Raw genomic sequence first — 12,224 nt, 5'->3', positions numbered from 1 at the left:
ACCGCATCGAGCCCCCATCCAGAATTTTTTTTCCAGTCTTTCCAGTTTCGCGTCGTGGGAACTCCAAATACCCAGTTTCGCGAGGCTTTCCGAGAGCGAACCCCATCCTGACATCCACGTTGGTGCGAATGAGACTTCAGCCCGTACGAGCTTCGGAGTCTACCAAATTCGTCGGAGTCGTCGGAATCGGTTCAAAATTCGCCGGAGCGGGTGGTTGGCAGGGGCGAACGCCGTGGCTGCTGCAAGCACGCAGGCAGCCGGCGGCGAGCGCGGGCGGCCGACGAGCGGACGGGGATGAGCGCGAGCGCGGCCGGCCTGCGAGCGGGCGGGGGCGGCCGGCGCGGGCAGGGCGGGTGGTGGGCGGCCGGCGCGGGCAGGGCAAGGGCGGCAGGCGGGTGGGGGCGGCCGGCGTGGGCGGGTGGCGGGCGGTCGGGCGGGCGGTTGGGTAGCGGGTGTGCGCAACAACAAGCGGGGGAGAACAGGGAATAAGTTGAGGAAAAAGAAGGAAGAAAAATAAAAAAAAATTGACCGTGAGTCAGAACAGAATATACTGTTTTAGGGGCTCTTTTTACGGTGTTTGGGCTATGAGCCGTTTTTTCGGCCCTAGAAACGTGTTTGGTGTGGCCTGAATACACCGATTTGGGTTTGCGGTTTGGGGATCTGCTAGAGATGCTGGCCATATATCTCGCACGCACAGACCAGCCACTAGATCGATGGATTGGGCGCCAACGACCCTCGATCGGGCCGGAATTGCGGTGACCCAGCATACCACTGCATGTTGTAGTATACAAGTCATTGATATGATCTTCATGAAGGGACTTCTTCATAAATATCACATCCCTCAGAGTGGTACAACAGAAATATTGCAGGTCATAACATTCAAGATTATATTATAATCATGGTCTTAACAAGTTGGTATTCTCACAGGTCCGATGAGAACACCCTACGATATTACTTAAGTACTCTTACAACTCAAAATTAAAGGACATAACGAGCTTAGCAACTTATTTAGGTAAACTACTACGTTGCTCGGCTCTAAGATGTCTAGGGTAAGACTCTATTTCTTCGCCTCGGTGTTGTCAGCTCCGTAGACTATCCCATAGTCTACGCCTTCAACTCCTCATGAAAGGTCGGGCTCTTCGTAGACCAGCTCATAGTCGCCTTCCGATGCTCCGGTGTTTGCCTCCTCTTCAGGTTCACAGTCTAGCAAGGGTGTCGAAAGAAAGTGAGTACAAAGGTACTCAGCAAGTTCAAAAGAGAAAAGGTGTTTGATGCACTAGCTACGGGCATTGATCAGAAAATCTCAGGTCAATGCATGTTTCGCAAACATTTCTTCAGAAGGTTTATTTTATTTTGAAAACTATGTCCGCCAGTCTTCACAGGTTGACCAGAACTTCACGGAGTTCCTTTCCTATCGTGTTCGTAGTTCCCTTCCCAGAACAGAGAGTGACAATCCACAATTTGATACACTTTGCAGAGGTGTGTTACTTTTCCTATAAGAGAACTTATCCTTGTTGCCATCCGGGTGTACCTTCCCGTTCACACTTCCTTGGTGTGAGACCCTGTATAAGAACCAAGCCAATCACTGCCTTCTTTACGACCCTGCATACCCACCCTTTTGTCCATCCGCACATCCCTGATAGACATCTCCCGAGCATACGGCTTTACACTCGATGTGCTACGGACAATCTGAAAGAACATCTCTCACATTATGTTTTCTGTGTTTGATGTCAATATATGTGATACACTAATGTTTGATTAAGTGGTACAGGAATTACATAGATAATTATTCATGTGTGTTGGATTTGATCGTCTGTCAAAAGTCATCAGAAAAAGATTGGCCAGGCCGGATAATCCGGGCCGGATATTGTTGAAATATCCGGCCCCACAGTTTTGGCTAAGTCCTCGAGGAATTGCTGCTCGGTATGGGGGCCGGACATTTGCCCGGATAATGTCCCGTATTGTACCAGGGCCGGATTATCCGGGCCGGATATTTTGGAAATATCCGGCCCCCCGATTTTGGCTAAGGACTGGAAGAAAAGCGTCTCAGGCATAGGGCCGGACTTTTGGCCGGATTTTGTCACGGTTTTGTTCCGAAGGCCGGATTATCCGGGGGGGCGGATTATCCGGCCCTTACTTAGGCCGGATTATCCGGCCCCCCGGAAGCAGCAACGGCTCATTTTTGAGAGGGGGTATAAATACCCCCCTTCTTCTACCTTGGTTGCTTGCTCAATCATTACACAAGAAATCTGCCAAGCCACCTCCATTAGAGCCACCTCAAGAAACTCAAGATTTGCAAGATCTCCTTCCTCCCCCAACCAAAGCTCTTGATCTTTGGAGATTCGAAGGAGAAGACACCGATCTACATCCTCACCGAAGCGTTCTTCATTTCCCCTCTCTTGTTTGAGGGATCTCATGCTAGTGTTCCAATTTGGTTCCCTAGTTGATTTGTTGTTGATGTGTTGTTGTTGATTGTTGTATTGTTACGGATTTGGGAGCCTCCAATTTGGTTGTGGATGTGTGCCCCAAGAACTTTGTAAAGGCCCGGTTTCCGCCTCGAGGAAATCCCTTAGTGGAAGTGGGCTAGGCCTTCGTGGCGTTGCTCACGGGAGATCCGAGTGAAGCCTTCGTGGCTGTTGGTTTGGCTTGCGTAGCAACCACACTCCTCCAAACGTAGACGTACCTTCTTGCAAAGGAAGGGAACTACAGGAATCATCTCCGTGTCATCGCGTGCTCCACTCTCGGTTACCTCTTTCCCACTCTATCTACTATTGCGTTGCTATACCTTGCTTAGTTGATATCCTTGTCATATAGGTAAATTCACTTAGTTGCATATCTAGAGAATTTACCTTTTGTGTCAAGCCTAAATTGAAAAAGAACTAAAAATTGGTTAGCACCTATTCACCCCCCCTCTAGGTGCGGCATACGATCCTTTCAATTGGTATCAGCAGCCTCGCTCTTATTTCGGGCTTAACCGCCTAAGAGTATGCCGGACGAGGAGCCCTCGGTAGGGGCCGCCAAGTTGGTCTCCGTGGAAGACTTCAATTCATTGAAGTCCTCCATGGAAGCCCAAATGGAAAGCATGAAAAAGATGATTGCCGAGCTTTTGGCTCCGGCCCTTCCCAAGGCTCCTAGTGTAGAGGTAAAAGACACGGGTGCGTTAGATGAGGGAGAGGCTTCGGACTTACCCTCATCTACCAAACCCGTGGAAGGTGATAACTTAAACACTATCAAATCTACCAGTGCATCTCCTAGGGGAACTAGTGGAGGTGAAAGCTACAATCGAGTAGCTCCACCTTTCCTATCTCCCGATATACCGGTTCCCCATCCCCATTTGAACATTCGGGGCGACCCACCTAAGTTTTCCGTTGATAATTTCGATACTTGGAAATTTGAGTTCCGTTCTCATGTTTGTAGTGCCTCCAATGAACTATGGAGAATCATCTTGGAGGGCTTCAAGCCATACAACCCCGACAAGTTGACTAGAAGAGAAGCAATTGATAGTCAACTCAACAACACCGCCCTACACATGATTCAAACTAGTGTGGGGACACCGGAATTGCATCGTGTCCGGAACTACACCACCGCCAAGGAAGCTTGGGACGGCTTGGCCGCTAGTTGCATTGGAAGTGAGAGCACAAGGAGGAACAAGTATAATGCTCTTAAGAATAAAGCCGAAGGATTCATGAGGCTACCGGATGAAGATCATGAACTCATGTATGGAAGACTTGTCACGGTTGCCGATGCCTTCCGGCTTATTGGTGCCACCCACATCAATGACTCTTGGATCAAGGAGAAGTACATTGAATGCATGATGCCATTTGCACCCATTGATGTCAAGACCCTTGTGGGAAGGGAATGCTATTCCTCTCTCACCTCTCAACAAGTCGTGCACGAGATGCAAGCTCTCAAGGTGCTTGAGGAAACCTCTCATGATTCTCGCAATCGTGCTCTTGGGATGGCAAAAGGTTCCAACCTTGCTTTGGTGGTCAACTCTGGTGAAGAAGTGATTCCTCAAGAATCTTATAGGGCATCTTGGAGTATGTCCTATCCGGAAGATTTGCAATGCCACTACCATGATCACATGGCCTTCCATGCAAAATCCTTTTGGGTTGATCCCTCCAAGGCCAAGGAAGACAACATCAAGAGGAACAACAAAAGTGGTTTCACTAGCTTTGGTCCAAAGACAAGATCTTGCTACAGTTGTGATGACAAGCGCCACTTCATTGCCGAATGCCCCTATGAAAATAGGGAGCTTCATAATGGGAGGCTCATTCCCAAGGACAAGAGCAAGGACACAAAGGGCAAGTATTCAAAAGCTCCCAACAAGAAGTTCTACAACAACAAGACCAAGAAGGGCAAGAGGCCTTCTAGAGTTGTGCTTGTAACAAGGGAAGAATATTCATCCGATGAAGTTGAAAGTTCTAGTGGTGATGAAGATGAAGAAAGCTCAAAGGAATTGGCCGCCATCGTCACCACCAACATACCCTCTTCATCTCTCTTGAATCTCCCAATGAGAACCCTCCTATCAAGAATGCACATTGCTTCATGGCAAGGTCCTCCTTGGACACACCTATTGTGCTATCAACTCAAGAAGAGTATACCTCCGGAGATGATGATGTTGATGATGAAGAAGATGCAACCTCTAATGGATTGGTCGCTCTTGCCTCCCTCTCCACTAACTCGTCATCACCAAGTGAATCCCCCAATGAGGTCATTCATGTGGAGGAAGAAAGTTGCCTCATGGCTAAATCCTCCGAGGTATCATCTCCTAGCCCCTCTTACCTAACATATCTAGTGATCTAGGGGTTGATGATGCTAGTCTAAAAGTGAAACAAGAAATGCTAGATTTTGATGACTTCATTCTCAACCTACAAGGTAACACTAAAAAGCATGTTTCAAACCTCATGATTCGTTTAGCTCAACAAAGTGATATGCTTGAGAAAAAGGGTCAAATAGAGAGAGAAGACTCTCTCGAAATTCATGCTCTTAAAAATGCTCTTGAGGAATGTCAAGAAACTATAACTTCTCTTGAGGAGAGGCTAGAAACTCTTGAAGAGCCTCAAGATAAAATTAACAAGCTCACTAAAGCTAGAGATCTTGCTAGGGCTAAGTCTAAAGTGCTTAAAAAGGATAAGGCCCAATTTGAGGTTGATCATGAGAAACTTGTGAAGGATCTAGATGAACTAGACAAAGCTCACAAAGCTTTTAAGAGTGAATTCACTCTCCTATCCAAATCCTATGAGCAACTTCAAATTAGGCTTGCTTCATATGATGTGCCTAGTTCCTCTACTCCTCTATGTGATCATGCAAACATTGTTGAGGAAAATGCTAGGTTGAAGGATGAACTTGCTAAGGCCTCCTCTCCCCAAAGTAAACTTTCTTTGGATGATCTTTTGAGTAAGCAAAGATCAAACAATGGGAAGGAGGGCCTTGGTTTTAATGCCAAGGCAAAGAAGGCAAACAAGCAAAAGGCCAAGCCCGCACAAGAAAAGAAGAAAGACGTCACTAATGGTGAAGCCTCCAAGGGCAAAACCATGAATGATGATGATGCGAGAATTGCTAACCCTCACTATGTTTTATTTAAAGATTATTATGGTGATGTTTATGCTAAATATGTTGGCCCATATGATGGTTATGTTGCTTGGTCCATTTGGGTCCCAAAGACCCTTGTTGCTAACAAAAGAGGACCCATTGCGAAATGGGTACCTAAATCCAAGAATTGATCTCATGTAGGACTATGTCACGGGAGGTTCAAAATGGGTACTTGATAGTGGATGTACAAGTCATATGACCGGCGGCAAGAACCTCGTCAAGGAGTTGAGGCCTAACATTAATGATATCACCGTCTCCTTTGGCGATAATTCTACATCTGAGGTATTGGGTTTTGGCAAGGTTGTGGTTGCACACAACATTACTCTTGTGGATGTCATGCTTGTCAAAACCCTTGGTTACAATTTGCTTTCCGTTTCCGCCCTTGGCAAGATGGGTTTCGCCATCTTTATTGATAATGATATTGTGGTCCTCTTGTGGAGCAAGACTCTAAAAGTCGCATTCGTTGGGTATCGCGAACACAACTTGTATGTGGTGGACTTTTCGGGGACCACCACGACAAGTGCGATGTGCCTATTCGGAAAGGCGGACGTGGGTTGGTTGTGGCATCGCCGCCTAGCCCATGTCAACATGAGAACTTTGCAAAGTCTTCACAAGGGGAACCATATTGTGGGACTAATGGAAAATGTGTCTTTTGCCAAAGATCGTGTTTGTAGGGCTTGTGTTGAAGGCAAAATGCATGACTCTCCGCATCCAAGCAAGACCATTATCTCTTCCAAGAGGATCTTGGAGCTCCTTCATGTGGATCTCTTTGGTCCCGTTACTCATGCAAGTCTTGGTGCGAAGAAACATTGCTTGGTGATTGTCGATGACTACTCAAGATACACTTGGGTCTACTTTCTCAAGACGAAAGATGAGACTCAACAAATATTCATTGACTTTGCTACCGAGGTGCAACGCCAACATAACCTCCTCATTATGGCAATAAGAAGTGACAACGGCTCCGAGTTCAAGAACTACACACTCAATGATTTTCTTAGTGATGAGGGGATTCGTCATCAATATTCCAGCTGCTTACACCCCTCAACAAAATGGTGTTGCGGAGAGGAAGAACCGGACTCTTATGGATATGGCAAGGTCTATGATGGCGGAGTATAAATCCCGCTATAACTTTTGGGCCGAAGCCATCTCCACCGCTTGTCACTCCTCCAACCGGCTCTATCTCCGCAAGGGCTTGAACAAGACTCCATATGAAATACTCACCGGGAACAAGCCTAATATCTCATACTTCAAGGTGTTGGGGTGTAAGTGTTTCTACAAAATCAAAGGAGTTCGTTTATCTAAATTCGCTCCTAAAGCTTTGGAGGGTATATTTGTTGGTTACGGTGCCGAATCTCACACTTATAGAATCTTTGATGTATCCTCCGGGATTATCATTGAATCTTGTAGTGTGAAGTTCGAAGAAAATGATGGCTCCCAAGTGGGGCAAGTTGATGTTTGTGCAGGTGATGAAATACCTCAAGATGCCATAGTAAGAATGGGTGTGGGATTTTTCCGCCCCATTGAGGGACACGGTGTGGCATCTCGGGAAGAACTATGCTCTACCACGGTGGAGCCCTCATCTTCTCAACATCAACAAACCTTACCTAGTGAAGCAAATGATGCACCAACCCAAGAACAAGAACAAGACTCTCCCTCTTATGTGCAAGATCAAGGACAAGATCAAGGTCAAGATCAACCAATCATTCATAATGGCTCCAATGAGGATCCAATCAACTCTTGCCCTTCTCCGAACATTGTTCAAGATCAAGCACATGAGATTGAGCAACCCCAAGCAATTGAGGAAGCTCAAGTTCAAGGTCAAGACGGGGACCCAAATGATCAAGTTGATCAAGTGACACCTCCAAGGCCTAGAAAGACCAAGGAGGATATCGAGGCCCATCGTCTAGCAAGAAGAGAAAGGAACCTCGAGCTTCGTGGACACACTCATGACAAGGTTCTTTGTGATGTAAGGGCAAAGGTTTCCACAAGAAGGCAATTGGCGAACTTTAGCCATCATCATGCTTATATCTCCTTAGTGGAACCCAAGAAAGTATTTGAAGCCCTTGAAGATTCGGATTGGTTGGAAGCTATGCATGAAGAACTCAATAACTTCAAGCGCAACAAAGTGTGGACTTTAGTAAAGAAGCCTAAGGAGTGCCGCAATGTTATAGGCACTAAATGGATTTTCAAGAACAAGCAAGATGAGTTTGGAAATGTTGTGAGGAACAAGGCAAGATTGGTGGCTCAAGGGTTCTCTCAAGTTGAGGGTATTGACTTTGGAGAAACCTATGCTCCCGTGGCTCGCCTTGAGTCCATCCGTATCCTTCTTGCTTATGCTTCGCATCATAACTTTAAGTTACAACAAATGGATGTGAAAAGTGCTTTTCTTAATGGTCCTTTGCATGAAGAGGTTTATGTTAAGCAACCCCGGGGTTCGAGGATCTCAACTTTCCTAACCATGTCTACAAGCTTGATAAAGCACTTTATGGTCTCAAACAAGCTCCTAGAGCTTGGTACGAGCACCTTAAGGAATTGTTGGTAGACCGTGGGTTTGATGTTGGGCTAATCGACCCCACTCTTTTACTAAGAGAGTCAATGGGGAGCTTTTCGTTTGCCAATTATATGTTGATGATATTATATTTGGATCTACTAACAAAGCTTTCAATGATGAATTCTCAAAGCTTATGACCGATAGGTTTGAGATGTCTATGATGGGAGAGATGAAGTTCTTCCTTGGTTTTGAGATCAAGCAATTGAGGGAAGGAACCTTCATCAACCAAGCAAAATATCTCCAAGACATGCTCAAGAGGTTCAAGATGACCGAGATGAAGGGTGTGGCCACTCCTATGGTTACCAAATGTCATCTTGCACTAGATCCCAATGGTAAAGAGGTGGATCAAAAGGTATATCGCTCCATGATTGGATCCTTGCTTTACCTTTGTGCATCTAGACCAGGACATAGTGTTGAGTGTTGGTGTGTGTGCAAGGTATCAAGCTTCTCCTAAAGAGAGCCACATGATGGCTCTCAAAAGAATCTTTCGATATTTGGTTGATACCCCAAGATATGGTATTTGGTACCCCAAAGGCTCAAGTTTTTATTCTCAATGGTTATACCGATGCGGATTGGGCGGGTGACAAGGATGATAGGAAATCAACTTCCGGGGCTTGCCAATTCCTTGGTAGGTCCTTGGTGTGTTGGTCTTCTAAGAAGCAAAATTGTATATCTCTCTCCACCGCCGAAGCCGAATATGTTGCCGCCGCAAGTGGATGCACTCAATTGTTATGGATGAGGCAAACTTTAAAGGAATATGGTGTCATTTGTGACAAAGTGCCTCTATTATGTGACAATGAAAGTGCCATCAAGATTGCCTATAATCCGGAGCAACATTCAAGAACGAAGCATATTGAGATCCGGAATCATTTCATTAGGGATCATGTTGCCCGGGGTGATATTGAGCTTATCTATGTTCCTACCAAAGATCAACTTGCCGATATATTCACGAAGCCTCTTGATGAAGCAAGGTTCTCTTATTTGAGGAATGAGCTAAATATCATTGATTCAAGGAGTATAGCTTGACCATCTTGCAAACACACCTTCGTCTCAAAACTTTATTTGGTTTAGATGTGGGCATGGAAATAGGGGAGTGCGGTTTAAATTATTGAGCTATCCCTCCCCCATAATGCCAACATTAAGAAATCATTCTCTTTATATCATATGTTGATATGTGAGCTTCAATGATGAGTAGTGACTTGGACCCAAGATATATCTTCGCGGTGCCATGTCACAACACTCACACATGGTGGCCTAGGCCACCACACTCTTCTTTGTGAAGAGTTGGAGTTATTTGGATCTTATCGCCTCTTATTTGACAACTCCGTGTTCTTATGGGAAATCACTCTAGTTTGGCCTTATTTGCTCATATCTTGCAAACTTGAGTGACCATGTACCATCAACAGTTTGTATCTTCTAAAACCTAAGCCTACTCTCCCCTATAAGCCATTTCCATCTTGCTCATTTGTCATGTTTGGTAAAAACTTGGAGTTTGAGGTGGTTCGGTCGGATGATCTAGGTGGCTCCATCTTATTGGTAAATTTGTACCTTACATGTGACGTGATACATTATTGCATCACATATGGGTCTTGCAAATAACCAACGAAAGATGGGCCGGATTCCCGGTGTTTCTGGAATTTTCTAGCACCCCGGATAATTCGGCCCCAGGAGACACCGGATAATCCGGCCCGGCCGGATTATCCGCCCTAAGCTAGGGCCGGATTATCCGGCCTGGGCAGATCTTGAAAGGGCTGAGGTCGAGGCCACGGGGGGAAACGGTTCACACCTCCCCCCACACGCCTCTCTCTCTCTTTCTCCTCTCAAGATCGCCGGACCTCCTCCTCCTTGCCGGAGACGCTCCGTCCGCCCCCTCTCGGAGTTCTTGGGTGGATCGGGTGCATCTCCCCCCTAGCTACCTTCTCCTCCAAGCGGTTTCCACAATGGATGTGGGTATGATTCACAATCTCTAACCCTAGATGTTGTGTTTTATATGTGCTATTTTCTTGGTGGAATTGGTGTCTAGTTGTTCCAAATCGATTGTAGTGTACTCCTCTTGCATGCTATGAGGCCGATCTAGTCTTAGACAAGCTTTTGATTGGAAAACTGCTTATCTCGCAGGGCCGGATTATCCGCCCCTCGAGCCGGCCGGATTATCCGGCCAGGCCGGATTATCCGCCCCCAGGGGACACCGGATTATCCGGCCTGGAGCTTCATCGCCGCTGCAGTTTTTGCTTCAATCTATCATGTCTAGATTTGTACCGACTTATAGCATGCTTCTCGAGTACATTACTGTATCTTACATGACTTATGAGCATTACCTTTCCTTTGCTACCCGCCTTTTGCTTCTCACAGGTGGTGCTTCTCGGGGTGGTCGGAGACGCTCAAGGCATGATCGATCTAGTGACGAGTTTGCAACCAATGCACCTCGCAAGTCCGTCACCTCAAGGCAGAAGAACAAGGAAGTGAGGGAGAACTACAAGGCCATGGACCCGGTCTCTTATTCCGCTATTCGCATGAAGAAGCTGGTATGAAGATGTCCCAAGGGATGAAGAGATTGAGGGCAGGAGATTCGGTGCATTGAGCAGGAATTCATCTACAAGGACATCTATGAGCCCATGAAGAATCCGAGACCCATGCAAGCTATCGATGTGGACATTCCGGCTGAAAACAATCACTTTGAAGATGCAATCCGGGTAGCTGGAAGGTTAGGTTTGCATGATATCATGAAGATTCAATGTGACTATAGCCCGAGATATGGTGAAGCAATTCTTTGCCACTTTGGCAATCAAGAAAGATGAGGAACACACTATGGAATGGATGGCTGGCTCCACTCATCTGCGGTGCCACTCTATGCCAATTTGCTGGTTTTCTTGGAGTTCCTGTTGATGGGGGTCGTCGCCTTCATGGACCACAACAGACAGATAAGAATGCTCTTGTGCATCTCTATACCTCAGCAGGGAAAATTGGTTATACTAAGGGGCTGCTTCCCATATACAATCAGCTGCTTCGGTTCTTTCGGGCAACCATTTGCCCAAGTGGTGGTAACAATGATGCTCTCCGGGGGTCCTTGTGAACCTTATGCACCTCGGCTATAAGTGTGCTCGTGATGGAAATGAGGAACGGAACTTCAATCTTGATGTCATGGACTTTATCTTCCATGAGATCCATGATGCCATGGTCTCCCGGACCTCCATACCCTATGCTCCCTACATTCAGCTTCTCATCAACAACACTGTTGCTGTGGTTGGTGAAGACTTGAGTGGGTACCCTTTGGTGAAGCACCATGTCAAGAAGGCCTACAAGGTTAAGCCAGTCTCTTCAGCTGTACCTGCTCCTGACTCTTTCATGGGTGATGCTCGTTCTAGTGGTTATGCCCCTGCTCGTCATCGTGATGTCCCGGCTATGAGGAAGCAAGTCACCCGGCTTAGTTGGTTCCAGCTCCATATCCTTTGCATGAACATTGAGATCCATAAGGAGAACTATGCAGCTAGCCGAGAGCGTTCTGAGATTAAGCATACTCAGGCGGTTATTCTTCACAAGCTCAGTGGTGATCAAGGACCCCCGCCTCGGCCTCCGGCTCACCAGGGTTACGGTGGATGGCACTCGAGCATAGGTTCCATGGAGTGATCTTGATGATTGCCTTCAAAGATCCAACACCTCTCGCCGCTCTCCGGATGCACCCGACAACGATGAGGAAGAAGAGGAAGAGGCATACGAGTCCGATGATGATCATGCCTCACGAGTGATTCCCATGGGACGTGTAGCATCGCGCTTGTCCCCTTTTTGGCGTCTCGATGCCAAAGGGGGAGAAGTGTTCTATTAGGATTCTCGGGGATTTGCATGGTTTGGGCACAAGCATATGCGTTTATCATTCTTATATTGCTTGTGCTCCCTCTTTAGTTGAACTATTTGGTTTGTTTGTGTGCCGTTCAAAACTATGTGCTATGTGGTGTGAGACATTGTTATGGTTTTCGGATTTCTATTTGTTGAGATCAAGGATATTACAGTATGTGTGATGCTATATCTCCGCATTATATATCTACACATGGGTATGATTTCTTGCTTCCTATCTCAACTT

Source organism: Lolium rigidum, chromosome 4 (assembly GCF_022539505.1).
Source record: "Lolium rigidum isolate FL_2022 chromosome 4, APGP_CSIRO_Lrig_0.1, whole genome shotgun sequence".
Lineage (NCBI taxonomy): Eukaryota > Viridiplantae > Streptophyta > Magnoliopsida > Poales > Poaceae > Lolium > Lolium rigidum.
This window is presented reverse-complemented; position numbering follows the sequence as displayed.